Source organism: Chelonia mydas, chromosome 8 (assembly GCF_015237465.2).
Source record: "Chelonia mydas isolate rCheMyd1 chromosome 8, rCheMyd1.pri.v2, whole genome shotgun sequence".
In the NCBI taxonomy this organism is placed as follows: Eukaryota; Metazoa; Chordata; order Testudines; family Cheloniidae; genus Chelonia; species Chelonia mydas.
In genome coordinates, this window is record NC_057854.1 from 97,158,135 (window position 1) to 97,182,030 (window position 23,896).

The 23,896-nt window shown below is 42.8% G+C and overlaps 1 protein-coding gene and 1 long non-coding RNA gene across 3 annotated transcripts in view; one reads left to right on the forward strand and one right to left on the reverse strand.

The window, feature by feature from the left end:
- The window catches only part of LOC102939366 (AGBL carboxypeptidase 4), a 1,380,179-nt gene that overhangs the window by 49,154 nt on the left and 1,307,129 nt on the right, over positions 1–23,896 (forward strand). The gene's annotated exons all lie outside the window — the stretch shown is intronic.
- On the reverse strand, positions 6,274–10,759 carry LOC122466812. The gene is made up of 3 exons (XR_006292650.1): positions 10,712–10,759; positions 9,554–10,255; positions 6,274–7,361 (listed from the first exon to the last, which is right to left on the reverse strand). It is a non-coding gene; the product is annotated as an uncharacterized LOC122466812 (long non-coding RNA).

The following is a 23,896-nucleotide window of genomic DNA, read 5'->3' on the forward strand; positions in this document are numbered from 1 at the left end:
CAGCTTTGTGTGTTGGAATGATTAACTGATAATATGGAGGCCATTACTGTCCCTTCTTTGTTTCCCTTCCTCACAATTATTAATTTAATTATCATGAAGCAGCTCTTATATAGTGTTGTAACTATATCTGTCATTTACAAATATGTACTATAGCAAAATATGTTCCTTTGTCCCCAAGATCATATAATCTTAGGTAGACAAAATAATGTCAGACAGGATATGGAACAGTGATGTTGCATGCTATTGATTTAATATATTTTGGTTCATATTTACATGTTTTCATTTGAAACATAAATAAACTAATAGCAAAAAGAAAATTTAGGGGCTTGTTTCTTATTACATATGTGTGAGAAGTCCTAGGCCAGGCATATTCTCTTGCTGAGTAGTGTCAGTTCTTCTGCTTAAGTATCACCACAATTCACCCATTCCTCGCTGGCCCCATGGCAAAACCCTCTTCCACACTCTAGTTATGTTGCTTTGGTTATTGTAATGTTCTCCTGTCTGTCTTCACCATTTCTCACCTCTAGTCCTTCCTTTCTGTCTGAAATGCCTACTGCCAAAATCATCTCTCTCTTCAGGTCTGACCAAAGTCCTCTTCCATACTTCTTGTATCTCTCCATTGACTTCTTTTCTCTTATTGCATCAGATTAGAGCTCCTCATCCTCATCTATTGGACCCTATATCATCTTGCCTCCACCTGCTTCTGTATTTTCTTCTTCTTACTCCCCATCTGTGTGGTCCTCCTGATCCTTTGGGGTTTACTCCTCCCTTCATCTTTCCCTTTTCCAAACTTCATGCTTTCTATTCTTTTAACTTGTTGCTCCCAAAACAGGCTTTCTATCTTTGTTTACTAGGAACCCTCCTTAAGCCCACCTCTTCAAGCCCACTCCTTCATTCTTGTCATCTTAATGATCCACACAGCCTCCCTCTGGAACTATTTGTGAGGGATCACAGGTCATGAACCTGGACGCATGAGTCCCCAGGCAGTGCTCAGACCGCAACCACCACCCGGCAGCTCACCAGCTTACCAAGGGCTCTGCCCACAAAGCTCTTGACTGTGGAAACATCTGACCCCACCGATTAGCTTGTATGCACTACTTAAGCCAGAAGGAGGCAAAGGAAATTGTCTGGGCAACTAGGTGGATCCTTGGCTGGCTGCCACTTTGGACCTTGAGTTGCCTGTTCCTGGTTCCTGTCCTCCTTACTCCAGATCCTCCTCTGCTCCTCTTTCCTACTTTTCTGCCTCGCTCTAGGGCACCTCTGCCCTAACCCTGACTCCAGCTTGATACTTGGTTTAACTCCTCCCTCTGATTCTGGCTTCGACCCTTGGTTTGACTTCTGACTTTGACTCCACCTTGAGTGTCTCCCACCAACATAGCACCGGTGTGGACAGCACTTAACTTAACAGCATGTAACTTACGTTACTCAGAGGGGTGTCTTTTTCACATGCCTGAGCGACGTTAGTTACATCGACTTAAGCGGTAGTGTAGACCAGCCCCCAGAGCATGGGGTTGTCTCCCTAACCATCTTGGCTAATAGCCATTGATTAACCTATTCTCCATGAATTTATCTGATTCTTTCTGAACCAGTTATACTGTTGGCCTTCATGATGTCCCCTATCAACAAGTTCCACAGGTTGACTGTGAGTTGTGTAAAGAAGTACTTCCTTATATTAGTCTTAAACCTGCTGCCTATTAATTTCATGGGGTGACCCCTAGTTCTTATGTTATGTGAAGAAGTAAATAACTCTTCCTTATTCACTTTCTCCACACCATTCATGATTTTAGAGACCTCTGTCATAACCCTCTTACTCATCTCTTATCTAAGATGAATAGTCCCTGTCTTTTTAATCTCTCCTCATATGGAAGCTGTTCCATACCCCCTAGTAATTTTTGTTGTCCATCTCTGTATCTTTTCCAGTTCTATCTTTTTTGAGATGGAGCAACCAGAACTGCACACAGTAGTCAACGTGTAGGCATACCATGGATTTATAGAGTGATATGATTTTTTCTCTTATTATTGATCCCTTTCCTAATGTTTCCTAACAATGTTAGCTTTTTTGACTGCTGCTGCACATTGAGCAGATGTTTTCAGAGAAATACTCCAAGATTTCTTTCTGAGTGATAATAGCTAATTTAGACCCCATCACTTTGTATATATTGGTGAGGCATGATTTCCCAATACAAAAGCTGTGTTGACTTTTCCCTCACATATCATGTTTATCTATGTGTCTGATAATTCTGCTTTTCACTGTAGTTTCAACCAATTTTCCTGGTACTGAAGTTAGGCTTAACAGCCTGTAATTGCCAGGATCGCCTCTGGAGCCTTTTAAAAAGGTAATGTGAAGAAAAAAAAAAAGTGGGAAAGTTTTCTGTTGTTCACCGAACCAGAGGTCAATAAGACAGACTCCTAGATGAATGTAAACCAATCAGAGCACATATGCAAATCAGAGCATCCAGAATGGCTGAAATGACGTTCAGTGACAGTTGTCTGTCTGATCTGTTTCTACTGCACCAGTCACTGTGATATCTAGGCACCTCTCATGAGGTGAATATAAATTTTCCTAGAGCTCTGACTTTATCTCTTTATAATATTAGCATTGTTAACAATAATAGAACTTATTTCTCTTGACACCCAGTCCTATACCCTATCCACTGAGCTAGATTTAGGCTCAGATCTCTTATGGCTCTATCATACTAAACAAAAGTGTGTGTTGTGTTTTGTCATGGTAGATGAATGTAGACTTTCTTGTCTAGGAAGACTAGTCTAGATTCCCCTGTGCTTTAACACATTATTAGGCGTGCACTGTATATTCAGCCAAACAGGAATACCTCCCCACCACAGGAGTGGCAATGCTAGGTCATCCAGGGTGACCAGGGCTGTGGGAGGGACCAACAAAGAATAATGAGTACAGAAGAATAGGGAGAACACAACAGGTTCTTCTACAGCATACTACGTTTGGGCCTGATTCAAATTACACATAGAGATAAAATGTTTTTGGGGAAAGTTGCAATAGGACTTCGTTAATTGGCACAAATAAGAGAGACCTATGGTAAATTACTGATTTATATGGAAAAGTAAGGATATGAATACAAAATGTTTGTCATTTGTTTTTACCATTATAGCTTAGTCTTAATTACCTATGTGGTTTCCTACTGAACTGGTAAGTAATTAGTAGTATATTTTATAAAAATAATAAATTTGTGTGTGAATTATAAGGTATACCAAGGATTAGAATATATACAGATTAGTGTAATATGAATCTCTGAAGTTCTACAATGATTGCTATATCTAAAGTGGACATTGAATTTGTGGCCTTATGAGTTGGTTTGCACATCCTAAGGAAAGATATAACAATGCAAACCCAAACAATCAAACCAAAACTTATTTGCAAATGTGATTTTTAACTGACATTTTAGACCTGTTGTTAAAAAAATAAACGTGGTCTACAGAAATAGATGTAAGAAAATGATGAATATTTTTATTTTTAGAGTGGTAATACCCAGGGGTCCTAATCAGGATTGAGTCCATTTGCACAGCACCTAGCACAATGGAATAGGTAGAGATAGTCCTTTCTCTGAAGAGTTTACAGTGTAAGCCTACAATCCCTGCAGTCATAGCCACATGCGTGAACCCTTTTATGTGTGTGGTGCACCACTGATTTCAATGAGGTATGTGTAATCACAAGGATCTACCTGTGTGGATTTAATTGCAGGACTGGTTCAGGGCCTAATTAAAGATGAGATACAAATGGCTGTAATGAACAACAAAAAGGAAAGGGGGAAGGAGAATGAGGGTAACAGTAAAGATACCATATGGTTACATAGGTGTAGCAGGTTGCAGGATTGGGGCTATAAACTGAACAGTATAATCAACCTGATGATTCCTAATCACTTTTTTTAAAAAAGAATATTAATTATAATCAAACCATAATGCCCTGTGCTCCTTTGGATTTCCTTTACCCTAGAAAAAGTGACCTATTATTTTTATACTATTTTATTTATAAAATAAGCTGTAGCTCCCCTTCCCAGCAATAAGCTATCTCCAATAGCCTTTCTACCTTGTATTATTAGTTCTTTTTTCTTTTAAAAGTATAAACTATTTCCCAAACTACCCTGGAATATTGGGCCCCCATCACATGAGTGTGGGAGGCTACTGGGGTCTTAAGGCTACTAACACTCCCTCTGCAGCTGCCTGGGAGCCCCCTGCATGTCTCAGGTGCAGAAGGACAGGAAATCCATCACTGAATTATGAAGTGTATATTCTGTCATTAGTGTGGTTAAGAGCCGTAAAGGTAACAGCTAAGACTCCGGAACCTCCTGGGTCTGTAGCTTCATTATTTCATTACTGCTTGGAGCAGCACTGACAAATCATACCATTAATACATTTAAATAACTACTGTATTCTTTCTAAATAAAGAAGTGAAAGAACTACAGCTTTTAAAGGTATAATGAAGAATGTTAAAATTAAAAAAAAAAAAAAGAATCATTTGGTACTTTAAGATGCTAGCAATTTGTGAGGTAACTGCTTAAACCATGTTTCCTAATCTAAGGCATGCTTATAATATATTTAATATACCAAGATTCTTTTGTAACTCACAGCCAACATGCTGTAAAGTACATGCGCCTAGGTTAAATTAAACCTCATAATTAAAATTAACTTTGAATTAAACAAGTAATTATAATTAAGACTTATATTTTTGTGGTTAATTTTATATGTGGTGTATTTGCCAAATGACTTACACTCATGCCACAACTGCTTTTCATGTGAGAACAAAGAATTATTTTTGAGATTAAATTTTAGTGTAAAATGGTCATGGCACAGTTTCATTGTCAGGGTGCAGTATCAAAGGTACAATACACTGTCAATCAGGTTTTACATTAAAAGGGGCAAATTAGGAATACTCTTTAGAAATGCAAGAGATGAATTAGTTCAGAATAGAAGCAGCACTAGTATGTGTGTGTTGGTCACTGCTGTTGAAGACTCAAAAGCAACATCTGAGCTGAAATTGACCATGGAAAACAATTACACATTTTGTTTGTAGTTAAAAATGTTTATTTTTGCTCATTTTTGTGTGTAAGACTATGTGATGGGGTGTACTAGGCCCTTTGAGATCCCCTGCTGGAGGTCTTGCAGTCCTACCACACCCCACCTCAGAAAAAGAGCAGTGAAGGTGGGTTCTCCAGGCCTGCCTAAACAGGCTGCAGGGAAGTGGCCAGTGGGAGCTCAGCAGGCTCACTTAAAAGGAGCTCCAGGGTCTGAGCAGGTCAGTTGCTGTCTAGGACCAGAACGGGGAAGGAGAACTGGAAGACTGTTAAACTCCAAAAGTAAAGAGGCCTGGGAGAGATGCTGCTCAAACAGGGAACAGAGAACCCAAGAATGTGATGGGACTAAGTGAGAAGCAGCCCAGTGAAAGCAGCAGTAACCATTAAAGGAAGGCAGCATGTGGCTGCTATCTGTAGTGTTCCTGGGTAAGGACCTGGAGTAGTGGGCATGCCTGGGTGCCCCCACCAGAAAAGTGGCCTAAGCCCTAGCCTAAAATCACAGTGGCCTAAAATCTGTGTTAGAAGCCCAAGAAAGGACCTGGGAGTTTAACAGGAATGGGACTGGAGACCTTGGAGCCAGCCAACCCTTCACTGAACTTTTGTCTTCCCCTCCCCCATGAAGGGGACTGAAGTTAAGGAGTGACCTGGCTGGAAAGCTGGGATACCACAGAACCACTATAGGCAAAGAGTCTCCAGGGAGAAAGCCTTGGGGGCACTGCTCTATAAAGGGCAGGGTGAGACTTAAAGCTAGCCCAGAAGAGGCTGAGAACTGAGCCCAGAGACAGGACTGCAGATACCAACACAGGTGCAGTGATAGTCCTTGTTGGAACTTTGTTACCCTAGAAGGGGTTCATCCATTTTAGACTATGTGTGACTTAGCCGGAGGGCTGAGCCACTGAAGACCTGTCTGATGAGGGAAACATCTGATGGGGCACCACGAGCAGAGAGAGTGCATATTTGCACCCAGCTGTCAAGGGGTACTCACAAGAGGTGAGTGTGCCCCACCACAGATAATCATACTTGACTTTTTTTTTAAATTTGACATTATTCATTATTTCAAATGAATGTATATTTTGTTGCTGTTGAAACTGTGTCCCCACAATACTCCACTCCCAGCAAACATAGACCCAGGGAGGAAAAAATCTGAAGTTGAAGTAGCCATTTTATATCTTTCTGGGCTCAAATGCATGAAGCGTTCACAAAAAAAAAAAAATGCATTTTGATTTGAGTGAAGTCAGAGTGGAAGAGAACTGGTCCCTGGATTATCCAGCTCTTTAGGATCCCAAAGGCCTGGTCGCAGGCCTTCATCCATTGCACTTTGGGGCTGGTGCCTTTGACCAGGTTGGTAAGGGTGGAGCAGCTACAAAGTAGGTGAAGTCAGGTAGAAACCTCCTGTAATAGCTGGCCAAGTGCCAGACCTGCTTTTTGGTTGATGGTATTGAGCAATCTGCCAACGCTTGGACCTTGTGCACTGGGGGTGCAATTGACACTGCCATACAGTGTATCCAAGGCATGTCGCCTACCTCTGAGGTGGCATTCAGCAGGATTCCGTTAGCCCTTTTTGAAGGCCTGAACAACTGTGGTGGCATGCTGCAGGAGCTCTTCCCAGTTGCAGCTATATATGACTGTCATCAATATAGGCAGCTTCGTGCTGATTGTGGGACTGCAGCACCCAGTCCATCAGCCACTGAAAGGTGGCTGCTGATCCATGGAAGCTAAATAGAATAGTCCCACATTGGTATAGACCAATGGCAGTAGGGAAGGCCATCTTTTCCCTGGTGTCCACCATAAGGGGGAATCTGCCAGTACATTTGGTTAAGTCCAAAGTGGAGATGTAGTTGGCGTTCTGCAGTCTCTCTAGCTGCTTATCCACCCAGGGCATTTGATATGCATCAAACCTTGATATCACATTGACTTTCCAAAAGTCTATGCAGAACCACATTGAGTGATCCGCTTTTGCTACCAGTGTGATCGGACTTTTCCATTCACTGCGTGACTCCTTGATGACTCTCAGCGTTAGCATAGCTTTTAGTTCTTCGCAGATCACTTCCCACATCTTCTGCAGCAGGGGTTGATGACTCTCGTGCACACTCTGCCCTGCTGTCATCACGATGTAGTGGTGGGTTAGGAGAATCTTCCCCGGGAGGGCTGAGAACACGGTGGGCAATGCTTGGATTTGTTGTAGCATTTGTCCTCGCTGCATCGGGCAGAACTCCAGCTGGGTCTGGAGACATCACAGCTGGTCCCAGCTCTGGCTCTGGTGAGTGTGGTGTTATCAGTAGGCCCTCCTGGGCCTTCCTTCCTGCGGAAAAGGACCTAGGGGTGACAGTGGACGAGAAGCTGGATATGAGTCAGCAGTGTGCCCTTGTTGCCAAGAAGGCCAATGGCATTTTGGGATGTATAAGTAGGGGCATAGCGAGCAGATCGAGGGACGTGATCGTTCCCCTCTATTCGACACTGGTGAGGCCTCATCTGGAGTACTGTGTCCAGTTTTGGGCCCCACACTACAAGAAGGATGTGGATAAATTGGAGAGAGTCCAGCGAAGGGCAACAAAAATGATTAGGGGTCTAGAGCACATGACTTATGAGGAGAGGCTGAGGGAGCTGGGATTGTTTAGTCTGCAGAAGAGAAGAATGAGGGGGGATTTGATAGCTGCTTTCAACTACCTGAAAGGGGGTTCCAAAGAGGATGGCTCTAGACTGTTCTCAATGGTAGCAGATGACAGAACGAGGAGTAATGGTCTCAAGTTGCAATGGGGGAGGTTTAGATTGGATATTAGGAAAAACTTTTTCACTAAGAGGGTGGTGAAACACTGGAATGCGTTACCTAGGGAGGTGGTAGAATCTCCTTCCTTAGAGGTTTTTAAGGTCAGGCTTGACAAAGCCCTGGCTGGGATGATTTAACTGGGACTTGGTCCTGCTTCGAGCAGGGGGTTGGACTAGATGACCTTCTGGGGTCCCTTCCAACCCTGATATTCTATGATTCTATGATTCTATGATTCTAGGCCTTTAGGAGGTTGACATGATATATCTGTGTCTCTTAATTTTCCAGGTTGACGGATCTCACAGTCGACTGGCTGTACCTTCCTTACCACTTCAAACTGCCCTTGCCACCAGGCCAGTAGTTTTGATTCTGATGTTGGGAGTAACAGTAACACCCTGTCACCAGATTCAGTTGTGTACAACTGTTCCCCATTGTTGTAGATGCGTTCCTGGACTTGTTTGGCTTTCACCAGGTTATCTTTTGCAAAGCCCCCTGAGTGCTTTGAGCCAGTCTCATAGCTGGAGCATAGGTGATATTGAGCTCATGACCCTGGGTTTCTCTTCCTCCTAGGCTTCCCAGAGGTCCAGACAGAGATGAAAGCAAGCCAGTACTCCCCGGTACAGTGTACCGGCAAGAGCCAGCGCACAGTACTGGGGCAGCCCGGCTTCCCCAGGGGGCAATTTAAAGGGCCTGGGGCTCCCAGCAGTGGCTGGAGCCCCAGGCCCTTTAAATTGCCTCCAGAGCCCTCCTGCTGGAGCCCTGGGGTAGCGGCTGCAGGGCTCTGGCAGCTATTTAATGGGCTGGGACGGTAGAAGCAGGGGAGCCCCGGGCCCTTTAAACAGCCCCCAGAGCCCTAGGGTGGGGGGGCTGCCGGGGGTGATTTAAAGGGCTGGGGCTCCAGCTGCCTCTGCCACCCCGGTCCTTTAAACAGCCACTGGAGCCCCGCCACTTCCCCAGGGCTCCGGCGGCTATTTAAAGGGCAGGGCGGTAGAAGAGGGGAGCCCTGGGCCCTTTAAATAGCCCCCGAGCCCCAGGCTCCTGCTGCTACCCTGGGCGGGGGGGCACTTACCTTACAGGGTGGGCTGGGGCTGGCTCTGACCCCCTCAACCCCACCCCTTCCGCCCTAGGCCCTGCCCCTTCTGGGGGCCAGAGCTGGCCCTAGCGTACCGGTAAGTCACTCGACTTACTTTCACCCCTGGGTCCAGAATCCCTCTGGGCTGTCTCCCGGACAACAGTTCAAAAGGTGAGAACCCTGTAGACGCTTGGGGAACCTCCTGTATGGCGAATAGCAGTGATGGCAGTAGCTGGTCCCAGTATCGAGGGTCTGTGCCCAAGAATATCCTTAACATTGCCTTCAGGATCCCATTAAACCACTCGAATAGCCCATTGATCTGTGGATGGTAAATGGCGGTCTTGAAGGCTTTGATCTTCAGTAATTTGCACAATTCCCACATCAGTTTGGACAAAAAGGTGAACCCCTGCTCCATTAGTATTTCCCTAGGTATCCCAACCCCCCCCCCAATGCATTCATTGTGCAGAGGGGGATAGCTTCAGGGTACTGTGTTCCATAGTCCACTGTCACTAATATGTAACAGTACTCCAATGCACTTTTCCTCAAGGGGCCTCACTAAATCCATGCCTACATGAGTACTCCCACCACTGGGAGTGGAACTAGGGAGGCCTTCAGCATCCCTTTGGGCCCTGACAACTGGCATTTGGGGCATGAGGCATAAATATTGCCTACCTCTTTGTGTATCCCTGGCCAGAAGAACCTGAGGGCCACCCTCTCTGGTGCCTTTTCTCTTCCCAACCACACCAGTGCACTAGGTGGGGAACTCTTTGGTGGAACTTTTTGGGGACCAGGAACTGTCTCACTGTGTCTTGAGTTTGGGGGTCTCACATTACCCTGTAAAGCTGTTCATTCTGGAGCTTGAATTAGGGCCACTGCTTTAGTCGTCAAGATTTGCCTTGTCCCCATTGGAGAAGGCTATCGGTTCTCGTGCTGGTCTCAGTCAGGTTCTCCCATTGTTCTGGGATCAAATCTTCATCATTAGGTTGCCATTCGAAACTTACACCTTTGGGTGCCCCTGAGCTACAGGTGGCTGGATCGACATTCCTGGCTGACAGGAGGGACCTGGGTCTTCCTTCTTGCCCTGTCAAAGGGGCTATCTCAGCTCAAAGGCTGTCTAAGGATATAAGGCTATGTATCAAACTGATGTCCCTGGGTCTGAATGTTTCAAGGCTTGGTCTACTAGGACATTTATTTGTAATTTGCTCTTTTTAGACACTTGTCAGGCTGATACATGGAGCTTGGTTCACACCTTCACAAATTGAATTTCTCTTGTCTGTGTGCCAAGAACAGGTGCTGGATGCAGTTTAACCAGCAGGACCACTCAGAAAGCTCACTTCTAGCTAGTTTTCTACAGTGGGGCTCTGAGGGTAATGTCTGGAAAGGGAAAGAGAAAAATGGGTGTGACAAAGTCCTGAGCCTGTATTGGTGGGTCCCGCACTTCTGGGTGGTTTCAGTGGCCTCAGAAACTCGATAAGGCCCCACTGTGACCTCCCTTTCTCAGTGTAGCAGCAAGAGTCACAGCCTATTGAGTTACTTTCATCACGGGCCAGTATGGGAGATGGGAAGGGGGAATACCCCACAGTCTCTGTTGCTCCACAGAGCTCAGTAGGTGCAGTTCAGCCTCCTGCCTGGACTGAGTCCTACTTTCCTTCTCCAGGGGATCACTGTAGAGTATGGGAAGGGGGGAACCTGGGCCCACCCTCTACTCCAGGTTCCAGCCCAGGGACCCTAATGATAGCAAATGTTGGTGGCTTTCCCTTCACCACTGACACTGCTTTGATTCCCTGGGCCACTTCCCCCGTGGTCCCCTTTTCCTAGCTTCACCCTTACCTCAGGATTCAGCAATGCTTCCTCTCCTCCAGCTCCTTTCACCTCAGCCTCCTGGAGGGCACTGGAAGGAGCGCTTTTAAACAGTATAAGTGGGACCTTGATTGGTTCCAGCTGTCTCCATTAGCCTAACGGCCTTAACTGGTTAATTGGCGTCAGGTGTCTTACTTGGCCTGGAGTAGCCTTTGTTTGTCTATCCAGGGAACAAGGGCCTGCTCATTCTGAAGGCTGATATACCTGTCTTCCAGGAGTCTGTTATATTCTTCTGGTCTGAATCTGTCACATGGGTTACTCATTTTCAGTAACTCTTGTTCTCTGCCTGTATGTCCTGCCCCCACTGACCCTCCCAGCTCCATACTGCTCAGGAGCCCAACTGTAATTGGAGGTAACATGACCCGTTAGCTCCCTGTGTTAGTATAGTTCGTTCAACTTGAATTTGTGGGTATATAGGAGTCGAGCGACACGCAACTATTCCTTTTAAAATAGTTCTGTGTCCGCATCGCTAGTTACATGACTCCAGCTGTGTGATTCTGGAAGCAACACTGTCAGAACAAAAGTTACTAAAGGTAAATAGCACATTTTTTGTGTGCATGAATTCATAGTTGTGTACAAAAATGTCTATTTTTATCTTACAACTTAAAATGAGCATGCACAATTGTCACTTCTAAAATTACCCTTTTGTGAAAATACCTGTTTGATTGTGTGGGAATATTTAACAGGTAACTCTTAGTTCATAAGTATTGAAAATTAATACTTGACTTTAGCATAGTGCTTTGTGGTTTAATGGTGTGTCTCAGCATCAACATTATAACTATTCTAGAGCAAGTGCTTTCATTATACAAATCATAATTCAGGCTTAAATTTTCAGGTTTGTTCTCAGCTTGAAGATTTTTTTCTTTTTAATTTTATGGTATGTATGAGTTGGGATTTGATTCAGTAACAATGTTTCGGCTCTCATCTGAGGATCACAAACCACTTTTACAAATTTTAATCAAGTCTTAAAGCATTGAGGTAGGAGTAAATATGTGAATTTTACAGCAAGGCAAACTGAGACACAAAGAGGGGAAGTGACTTGCTCAAAGCCACACAGTGAGTCAGTCAGTGGCAGAACCAGAAATGGAATGCTGAAGTCTTGACTTCTAGTTTGGTACTCAAGGAAAACAGTCTAGAGCCTGAATTCCCACAAACCACTCTCCAGCCTTTCCTACATCCATGCTCTGTCTAGAGTCAACCTCTTGAATGCTCAGATCACAACCTTCAGATTGCAGTGCACTGTCATGAGTGCCCTGTCTCCCAACATTTGCATGATGAAATCATCACTCCTTGACTTGAAATATCACGTTCATGGTTTGGAGTCTTGTCAGTATGCTGATGTTCCCTGTTTACGTAGAGTGATGTGTTGTCACTGTCACCACAGCTGGTCAAGATTGATAATTTTATCACATCTTTCAAAAGTATCTTTACTTCCATTCTGAAAATGAAAATAAGCTGAATCAAATTCCATTTATATTTGAGTTGTGCTACAATACATAGCTTACTTTGATTTTATATATACCAATTAAACATCTTCTAAGCAACTTCATCTGTCATTACAATTTTTGTTCAATTTTATAGCATATAAAGTGTCAGTTATCATATAGGATTTTTACTGCCACCATTTGAAGTGAGAAAATTAAGTTAAATTAATCTTACTTTGTTTGGCAAAATGTAGTAGTACCATTTTAACAGCTGTTTGCCTTGCTGAATTGTCCTTGGTGCTGAATTAACTTCTGTATCTAAACAGCAAATGTGTTTATAAGGCCACAGAATATGGAGATAAATCTAGCCTGTCAAACTTTTTTATTTTACAGTATTTCTGGGAGTGGGTCTTGACTGCTGTGCTTCAATGCTGAGCTTTGTGTGTGTTTGTCATCTCACAAAGCTGTACATAGATTATTTTCTGTTTGATATATGACCTTGCCTATATGGACTTCTGATCAGATTTTATTCTCATTTAGTGCAAGAAGGGCTAATTATAAGAGTGACAAAGAATCTTTCATTTGCATGACAAAAGGGGGATTTAAATTAAAAAGAATATTTGCACATTGAATTGATACACACAGTGTATCACTGATAGACTAATACATTTTCAACCCTTTCTGATGCTATAAACACATCTCACAAGATCAGTAATTTGTGAGTGATCTCACAAGATCAGTAATTTTTTACCTCTCAGCTAATGGAGAGTGGCTGGTAGACCAATGAATTCTCTCTTTGCAGAACTGTTTTGACATTCTTAATTTTTTCTTAAATATCAAAGAAAAGGACAAAGAGCTGTGATTATATTGCATTAATATTAATAATCACTTATCTGGCAGAAAAAACATTTAAATATCACTTGACATTTGCAGAGAAAGATTAATGTTTAATTTACTACAAACATTGAAATACTTGGAAATAAAAGAAAAATGCTTCTAGATTTGGTAAAACAAAATAAAATTAGGACAGACATTTAAATATAATAAAATGTTCTAATCACAATAGAAAACAAAAACATCTTGATGCCATCCAAAATGTCAATATTTAAATTATCAATTCTTATTGAAAAATCACATCAACTAGATAGCATTTTAAGATTGAATAAGAGAATTTAAGCATTAAATAAAGCTCTTAATGAGGACAAATAGCTGGGTTCTGTGTTTGCCCAAATAGGTACAATTAAGGAGTCTTGTTGTACATTTGTTCAATAATATAAAAATAAACCAGGATAATATAATTTTGTTGTGCTACCTAATTATATACAGAAAATCACAGTAAAACCAGTAAAATCTAAACAAGATTGACATTCTATAACTAATGGTAACAAGGGAAATCAAGGAAGACTTACTATACAGATTGATGGCTGGAACAAAGAATAAAAATAGGAAGGAGCAGGTGTCTGGAAACTATTAAAGAGTGAAGAAATGCAAGGAAGTTCCATTGCCTATGGAAATATCAGAACAGTGTATAGTAGTGGAATAATAAAAAAAAAATCTCATTTTCTAAAACTACTCTAGGACTTGGAAACACAGGCAGGGACCTATTGAAAGGCATAAGTGAGCTGTGAAGTTGTACATCATTCTAATCTGAAGATATAGCTAGAAATATATTTGACCTGCTTGAAAGTTTATACATAAATTATATCTCAGAAATTATATCACAAATTTTAACCACTCGCTAACAAAAGCAATAGGATTAATCCATTGAACAAGAATAGATTTTCTACCCCCAAAATGTCATTTTATGAGGGGTAAATCACTGATAATAAGGAGGGCCAACTTCAGATTGATAAAAAATTAAATTAATACAATATGTGACTTTTAGGTAAGAACTTTTCTCTCCAGAAAGCTAGATAATCAGACTAACCTTGCAAAGGCGTCACCCAGATCTGATAGGTTGATCAAAAGTTTATCCTTACATTTGCCCATCATAGACTCAGCATTTTAGGCCAGAAGGGACCAATAGATCATGTAGTCTGACTTCTTGTGCCTCACAGGCCACTAAACACCCTACAGTCACCCCTCACCAAGCCCAGCAAGCTGAATTAGACAAAGTGTTACCAGACTCAGGAATCTAAACTATTGTGTGCCACAGCAGAGATGCCCAAGGTCCCTGCAGTGGCAGGAAATTCATTAAGTGAGATGTAACTATCCAGTGAGGAATTTTTTGGTTTAAGAAATAGATGGATGACTTTTAATCAGAGGTTCACTGAAATCTTAGCTGTAGAATTTCTGACTAAATATTCTGGAGTCAGAAAATTGTGAAATGCATTCCATTACCTTGCATTTTTATCTTCAAAAGCAAAGTTATTTAGAGCCATCTTGGTGTCTTTAGAGAGGCAAATATATATATTTGTATATATGCTTTAGTTACTATGTTTCAGAGCTTTTATCTATCTATGCCCTACCCATCTGCAGTCCTTAGAGGCCTCACAGAAGATGCAGGATCCATTGTGTTTTAGCATTTCTAAGGTTTCAGAGTAGCAGCCGTGTTAGTCTGTATTTGCAAAAAGAAAAGGAGTACTTGTGGCACCTTAGAGACTAACCAATTTATTTGAGCATAAGCTTTCGTGAGCTACAGCTCACTTCATCGGATGCATCCGATGTAGCTCACGAAAGCTTATGCTCAAATAAATTGGTTAGTCTCTAAGGTACCACAAGTACTCCTTTTCTTTTAGCATTTCTAAGTATCAACTCAGAATACTGACTATTCCTCATCTTTGATGAAATACATTTATTGAGAATTGGCATTTTGTGCTCTGGAGTCCCAGGTCTTCAGTGTCAGGGATCAGGGCCTGCAGCAGAGTTCGTCTCTTGGCAACCCAGCAAATGCAACTGGGCTGCAGCAGGCTACCTAACTGACTATACCACCTTATTGGTCAAGAAGGGCAGCTGGCTGGCTTTTAGCCCAGCAGCAGCAGGACCTGTTCTCTGGATACACAATGTGTTCACTCGCACAGTACAATCCTCTCTGTGCCTGCTGCTCCTTTATTTGCTCCTATCCTGCTCTAACCCGGCTTAACTTAGTCCTGTTTCTGCCCTCTTTCCCAGCCTTGCTCCTGCTCAGTCCTTGCTACTGGCTCTAACTTCCTTACCTTGACCCTTGTTCTTGATTCTGGCTCTGACCTTTGTCATGGCTACTGGTTTCCAGTCCTGGCTCTGACCCTTGGCTTAGCTATTAGTGCTGGTCCTGGTTCTGACTCATGGCATGGCTACTGGTTCCTGACTCCTGCCCTGACCCTTGGATTGATTCTGCTTCCTGGCTTCTGCTTTGACCGGTAGACCTGAATCCTTCCCTGATCACTAGGCCTGACTGTCCCTGGCCCACTCTCTAATACAGAGGCTATATCTGAATGCATCAATATCTGGGGCATGATACTTGCTGTGACCCAGAGACTTCTTGTTGCCAACTGGCAGAGGGTACAGAGTGTGCTTAGGAGTTGCAGGGTTCCTTGGATCTGATGTCTACATAGTAGTGTGCCAAAGGGTGGCATGTGAGGTCTTTAACCAACAGCTAGTAACGTGCTGGCCATCTTAGTTATTGTGAAAATGTATATATGGGCAATATTTAAGAAGTTATGTATCTAAACTGGAAATCATTTTTTTAAAGACTTGAAGTAAAAAGCAGGTCACCAGGATGTGACAGGCCTTGAACAGAGTCTATTCAGGCAGAGGATATGAGATGCTTATTTCTCTTTGGTTGGGTGTGTATTGTGTGTCTCACAAGGTAAGCCTATCCCCATGCAATGCCAGGTGCTAATTAAAAGATTGCAAGGTCAACAAGAGGAGGAGGCCACTGGGAAGAACAATCAGCAGTGGGTGTCCTGTTTATGAATAAATATCAAATGACTATTTTAATATATCTGGCATTGCAAAGAGATACTGAGGAGGCAAGGGGACAGTGTGACTTGTCTCATGAACAGAAGTTCATAGCCAAGGTTGGATATAATATGCTGGAAGGTTAAGTGGTGAGCTTATGCCCTATCTGACATACTGGTTAAATAAATTAAGGCTCTAGAAGGTATGATTTTTATTTTGTATGTAACCATTTGTTTTCATTAATTCTACTTGCTTCTTCTTGAATCTTTATTAAAATTTTTTTTAAACCATAAACATCTAAGTATTGTGTGTTAGGTGGAGCTCTGGTCTAAGTTGTAAGTGGTAAGCTGTAGTGTACTGTTCCTTTGGGAGCAGAGAAACTAGGAAGTCTATGAGTTCAGTGAATCACGAGATGGGAACTCCCAGAGTGATGCTTGGGGGATGTGGGAGTTGGAGCATGCCTACTGATGACTTATAAAGAGGGAGGAAGGCCTGACAGGCAGTGCTTGTGTAGCCAAAGGCTGGTGGAGTTGGGGAATGGACACAGCGGGCACAGAAAAGGCTTCCTTACACTAAGGGCAGGTGGTAATGTGGTGCTTTAGAGCCCTGCATACCCCAAGAAACATCACACCTGCATTATGGGTAGATAGTTTTTATGCCTTCTTGGCTTTAAGTGATGAGTTATTAGACTGATTAGGTCAAAACTATACATTTTCTCTTAGCAAGGCATTATTGTATGGACTCTTCATATGTGTAAACCTGTCCTTTATGCAAACAGAATGTTCGGACTCATTAAGAAAGGGATAGCTATGAGAGAAAATATCATATTGCCTCTATATAAGTCCATGGTACATCCGCATTTTGATTACTGTGTGCAGATGTGGTCGCCCCCTCTCAAAAAAGATACATTGGAATTGGAAAAGGTTCAGAAAAGGACAAGAAAAATTATTAGAGGTATGGAACGGCTGCCATCTGAGGAGAGATTAATAAGACTGGGACTTTTCAGCTTGGAAAAGAGACGACTAAGGGGGGATATTATAGAGGTCTATAAAATCATGACTGGTATGGAGAGAGTAAGTAAGGAAGTGTTATTTACGCCTCATAACACAAGAACTAAGGGTTGTCCAATGAAATTAATAGACAGCAGGTTTAAAACAAGCAAAAGGAAGTATTTCTTCACACAATGCACAGTCAACCTGTGGAACTCCTTGCCAGAGGATGTTGTGAAGACCAAGATTATAACAGGGTTCAAAAAAAGAACTAGATAAGTTCATGGATGATAGGTTCAAGCAATGGCTATTAGCCAGGATGGGCAGGGATGGTGTCTCTAGCTTCTGTTTGCCAGAAGCTAGGAATGGGTGATGGGATGGATCACTTGATGATTACCTATTCTGTTCATGTCCTTTGGGGCATCTGGTATTGGCCACTGTTGGAAGACATGACAGTGGGCTAGATAGACCTTTGGTCTGACCCAGTGTGGCCGTTCTTATGATTTCACTATAAGCAGGGCCGGCTCCAGGCACCAGCGAACCAAGCAGGTGCCTGAGGCGGCAAATGTAAAGGGGCAGCAGGACGTCGGGCTCTGGGGCGGCAATCCACCCGCAGCAGTGGCGGGAATTCGGCGGTCGCTCCGTCACAGCACGTTTCGCGCTCAGTGGCAATTCGGCGGCTGGGACGCGACTCTTCTTCGGTCACCAGTGGCAATTCAGCGACCGCACCATCACTCCGCCTCTGTGTTCGGCGGCAAGGTTTTTCGTTTTTTTGTTTTTTTTGCCACTTGGGGAGGCAAAAATGCTGGAGCCAGCCCTGACTATAAGGTTTGTTTTTGGGAGACCAGTTCTTCTAACACCTGCCGTATCCATAGTTGGCAGTATTAACATTTTGATATCTTTCCTAATGGTAGCACTTTGAGCACTGGTGCTTGCTCACCATTTCCTTATTGTAAAATGCTCTTGGCATTCTTTCCCTTATTTTTGGTCTCGACTTACGGATTTTTCAGTAGAGATCTCTGCGCTTTTTAGTCTCCAACTAATACAGGTGGAGAAAAGACGTTTACCTGTAATCTTTCTTCTCAGCAGTATATTTTGTAAGGTATCCACTCTCACCTATCTTTCAGGCAGAGTAAGGATTACATATTGCTATTTTTCATACAACTACTTCTTGTTCTAAAATGGAACTGACACTAGGTATACACCCCCATTCAGCAGAAAAAGAATACATCACCTGTTCCAGTGGGGAAGAAACAGCGGGTATCAAAATTTGTGTTTTTGGAGTTCCTGATAAATCCCGTGTTGCGAATACAGATCAACTTCATGAAAAATCTTGTACAGATACAGACAGACATCATCTTCCTTTCCAAATGCAAACAGATGGACATCATACCAAAAGGACTGAAGGTAAAAAATCCATTACAATCTACATACCACACAGAAGCCCTCTACACCAACATTCCACACAAAGATGGACTACAAGCCGTCGGGAACAGTATCCCCGATAATGTCACGGCAAACCTGGTGGCTGAATTTGTGACTTTGTCCTCACCCATAACTATTTCACATTTGGGGACAATGTATACCTTCAAATCAGCGACACTGCTATGGGTATCCGCATGGCCCCACAGAATGCCAACATTTTTATGGATGACTTAGAACAACGCTTCCTCAGCTCTTGTCCCCTAATGCCCCTACTCTCCTTGTCCTACATTGATGACATCTTCATCATCTGGACCCATGGAAAAGAAGCCCTTGAGGAATTCCACCATGATTTCAACAATTTCCATCCCACCATCAACCTCAGCCTGGACCAGTCCACACAAGAGATCCACTTCCTGGACACTACGGTGCTAATAAGCGATGGTCACATGAACACCACCCTATACCGGAAACCTACTGACCACTATTCCTACCTACATGCCTCCAACTTTCATCCAGACCACACCACATGATCCATTGGCTACAGGCAAGCTCTACGATACAACCACATTTGCTCCAACCCATCAGACAGAGACAAACACCTACAGGATCTCTATCAAGCGTTCTTACAACTACAGTACCCACCTGCTGAAGTGAAGAAACAGATTGACAGAGCCAGAAGAGTACCTAGAAGTTACCTACTACAGGACAGGCCCAACAAAGAAAATACCAGAACGCCACTAGCCATCACCTTCAGCCCCCAACTAAAACCTCTCCAACGCATCATCAAGGATATACAACCGATCCTGAAGGACGACCCATCACTCTCACAGATCTTGGGAGACAGGCTAGTCCTTGCTTACCGACAGCCCCCCAACCTGAAGCAAATACTCACCAGCAACCACACACCACACAACAGAACCACTAACCCAGGAACCTATCCTTGCAACAAAGCCCGTTGCCAACTGTGTCCATATATCTATTCAGGGGACACTATCATAGGGCCTAATCACATCAGCCACACTATCAGAGGCTCGTTCACCTGCACAGCTACCAATGTGATATATGCCATGATGTGCCAGCAATGCCTCTCTGCCATGTACATTGGCCAAACTGGACAGTCTCTACGTAAAAGAATAAATGGACACAAATCAGACATCAAGAATTATAACATTCAAAAACCAGTCAGAGAACACGTCAATCTCTTTGGTCACTCGATTACAGACCTAAAAGTGGCAATTCTTCAACAAAAAAACTTGAAAAACAGACTCCAACGAGAGACTGCTGAATTGGAATTTGCAAACTGGATACAATTAACTTAGGCTTGAATAAAGACTGGGAGTGAATGGGTCATTACAGAAAGTAAAACTATTTCCCTATGTTTATTCCCCCCCCCCCCTCGCTGTTCCTCAGACATTCTTGTCAACTGCTGGAAATGGCCCACCTTGATTATCATTACAAAAGGTTTCCCCGCGCTCTCCTGCTGGTAATAGCTCACCTTACCTGATCACTCTCCTTACAGTGTGTATGGTAACACCCATTGTTTCATGTTCTCTATGTATATACATCTCCCCATTGTATTTTCCACTGAATGCATCCAATGAAGTGAGCTGTAGCTCACGAAAGCTTATGCTCAAATAAATTTGTTAATCTCTAAGGTGCCACAAGTACTCCTTTTTGCAAATACAGACTAACACGGCTGCTATTCTGAAACCAGATCATATCTTGTAAGCCTGTGTCTTCACCTCATGGGTGCTCCCGTGTGTCTGGACTCAGCATTGCAGGGGACTTTGCCTCTTGCACGCCCTTTGGTGGCCACTTTCTCCTCTACAGTGACCATGCCCAGCTGGTCTCTTCACTGGACTCTCTTGCTGGGTCTTCTGAGGCTCAGATTATCTGCCAAGTTGCACAACAGTTCAGTCCTCTCGTGGAGATAGACTCAAAACAATTAGAGGCTCAATTTCAGTTCTTTCCCCTGTTCAGAGTTCTGACCCCCGCAGGCTTTTCCCTGCTGGGAGTCTACATACTACCTAAACTGACCACCTGCCCCTCATGGGCTTCTATCTCATCTTCTGGTCCTCACAGACCCTAGCGCAGGACTTCTTTCTAGTCTAGTCCTTTCTGGACAGAGCCAGTTCTAAACTACTGGACCTTTCTCTCGGCCCTTTCCAAGGAGAGGGAACTCTCTCTCCTGAATCTCTTCCCCACAACTGAGTCCTCTCATCTCTTTATACAGCCTAGTTCTGCCTCCTCTGGCCAGAAGGCAATCAGTTGATGCATGGAGCATAACTAATTAGGTTCTGTTACATGCCTTACAGGTGATGGGGAGTAAGCCCCATCACACATCTTAAACCTTTAGAAAAGAATTACAGGTAAGTAATCTTTTCTGTAATTGCCACCTTACCCTTACATTCCCCGTTGACTTTTATAAAGTTTGAGACATACTATTATGAACTTATTTTGGTGGCCTTTCTGAACATAATTGTTTAGTCTTCTGCATTGACTTTGGAGAGTTGCAGGGTGGGTTGAAGTAATATAAACAGATGGCGTATAGGATTAATAGACAATGGAACTCATTAAATTATTTATATTGTAAAGTCTGCCGGGCAGGGACTGGCTCACAATATGATGGACTCTGTACAAAAACAGTGGAACCCGAATCTTGGTTGGGGCCTCTAGACTCTACTGCATTATAAAAGTTAAACAACAATAATAAGTTGTCAAAAGAAATAAGCAAAAGTAATAAATGTCAGTATTTTTCAGCTTTAGACTCATGGCTACAGATAGTGCTGAGGTACTAAGGAAAGGATGTAGTCTAAAGCATCAAAAACTATCCATCCTAAGCACTCCTTAGACCACTGGCCTATTAAAATCCTTTATAATCATGTTCAGTAAGAAAATGTACTTAAAATACTTGCTTATGGGAATTTCTTACTGCTTTGTCGTCTTCTGTACTCTGTTAATAAAAGAAGCAGAGATTCATTTGTGTCTCTCCTTTTATCATCAATCCTTTTCTACCTAAAGTCTTCCAGCTCTTATAATCCCCCACCCCAATTTTCTTGTAATTTCCCTTATCTAGTGCAACTTTTGGTGCTTTAGTACAAAGTGACTACACATTTTATCACTCCATTCAGAGGCTACAGCCATAATTTTTTTTCAGCCTAGTGGTTCAGATTAGCTGGTGATAGTGATGGACTGTGAGTAGTGCCCCAATTCAGGTAGAAATCTTAATCTCTGCAAAATCAGAGTGGGTTCAGATTCTAGTTCTAGCCACAATCAATCATGAATATTTCTACAGCTTCAGACCCCTCACAATCCTCATCTTATTACCTCATTTTACCTTACTTTTAAATGCCTTCTGAGGTCTCTTCATACTATAGGCTGAGATTGGGTGCTCTGCTTTCCTTCACAATGGACTTTGAGGTCATCAGGTGGTTGCTTCATCATCTTCCAGCTTTGAAGAGGTTTTCAGATAAGGGACACTGCTTCTTTCCCAAGGTTTTAGAAAAAGATTTTTTTGTAGGAGTGGGGAGTTAGAACATATGGGAAGTGGCCCAACGATCCCCATAGAGCAACACATATGAAACAGCTCCGTAATGCATGATTGCTAGCATCTTCCTGCTCTCATAGGGAGTACAGGGAGGGATTCATGCCCAGTTCTCACATATTGCTTTACATCAGTAGATCTCGGAGTGCTTCACAAAGGAGACAAATTTCATTATCCTCATTTATGGATGGGGAAACTGAGGCATAGAGAGGTGAAGTGATTTGCCTATGGTCACCCAAGAAGCCAGCAGCAGAGCAGGAATAGAGCCCAGGTTTCCTGAGTCTCAGCCCAGTGATCTGTCTGCTAGGACACATTGCCATCATATATATTCTCTCAAGAGTGATTAAAATCAGCTTTTGAAATTCAAAATCTATTGAAATGATTTCCACAATGTTTGATGTGCCAGATTTAAATTTGTTAAATCTAAACAAAAATGAAATGAAACAGTGATGCTTTAATGTTAAACTCCTAATGTGAGGAAAGAGATCTTGCTCCTGGTCCCTTTTTAACAAAAAGCGTTGAATATGAATCCTTCATAAACAGTGTTGCTAAGTGCTTTACAGAGGGAGTCATTAATAAAGTGAGATTTGATGTCAGTAATAATCTAGCAGTGTCAGAGGGCAGTAGGGAGAGAGCTCCAGACAGATGCAGATGTACCAATAAAATACTGGCTCCCTCTCTTCCTCAGCTTGCAAAGAGACAAGAAGAGGAGACAGGGAAAAGGTCAACATGGTAGGAACAGGATGAGAGAGTGTGGGCATAACCAGGTTTGAGGTCAGAGATATTGTCCAACTTTCATGAGCAAGAGAGTAGTGTGGCTACAGTATTCTGACATCTCTGAAGTTGAGAAGTTGGGGGTTTAGAAAGACTGTTAAAGAGTGACAGCAAAATCAGTAACGTGGGACAAAGGACATTTTAGCGAGCAGTACATTTTAGCCTTTGAAGTATTCAATAGTGGGGAGTTATGGGATAGCCTGGGGCTGGCAGAGTTTAAGGCAGGTAATTATTGCCCTGGCTCTTCCACAGCAGCTGGCACGTGGAAGCTGATGTGGTGTAGTGCACATTTCTTTGTCAAAAAGGAAGTATAGGATCACAAATATGTTCCCCTTGCACCACTGAAACATCCACTTGCCAAGATGCTACACAGGCAGAATGCCCTGAGGAACTGGCATTAATTAATGCACTTTGCTGCCACACTTGCCTTTCCTTTGTGAGGCAGTGTCTTTTAAAGGAACAATAAGGCCCAAACAGTATTATCCTGAAAAGGTTATGGAAAGCCTGATTTTTTTTTCTCTCACTGGTATAAATCAGGAGCAATGCCATTAAAATCAGTAATGTTACACCAGTGGAAAACTGGTATAAGTGAGAGGAGAATTTGGCCCACAGATTTTAACATTAGCATGCTCCAGCTGTCTCACATTTTTCCCTTGTTAGGAAACACCATTGCAGCATTGAATAGAACCCCCTCCCCACAACATATTTTGTTAAAAGACAATAATGATTTTAATAATTTTAGATGTATGTTATACAGACAAAAGTGTAAGAAGCTAGAATTCTCATATTCTGTCACTCATAGTTAGACGTTATCAAACTGTCTCATTCTCATCAAAGGCAGCTCGGGATGTCTTTGCTTCTATGAATGAAGCATTGACTTGCACCCATCAACTTACCCTTTCTAATGAGGGATCTGGCCCTTCCCCACTTACTTCTAAGGGCTAAAATGCTCCATGTTCTTGGGCATATGTAGCATACCAAACAAGTTCTCTTCTTTCCTTTCTGAAATCTTCCCCTTTTGCAAGAAGGTTCACTTAAATCAACTAATTTATCTCTCTTTAGGATGTCACTATGATAACAAAGTCCTTTTAAAAAAAAAGCAGCAGGGAATTAGGAACGG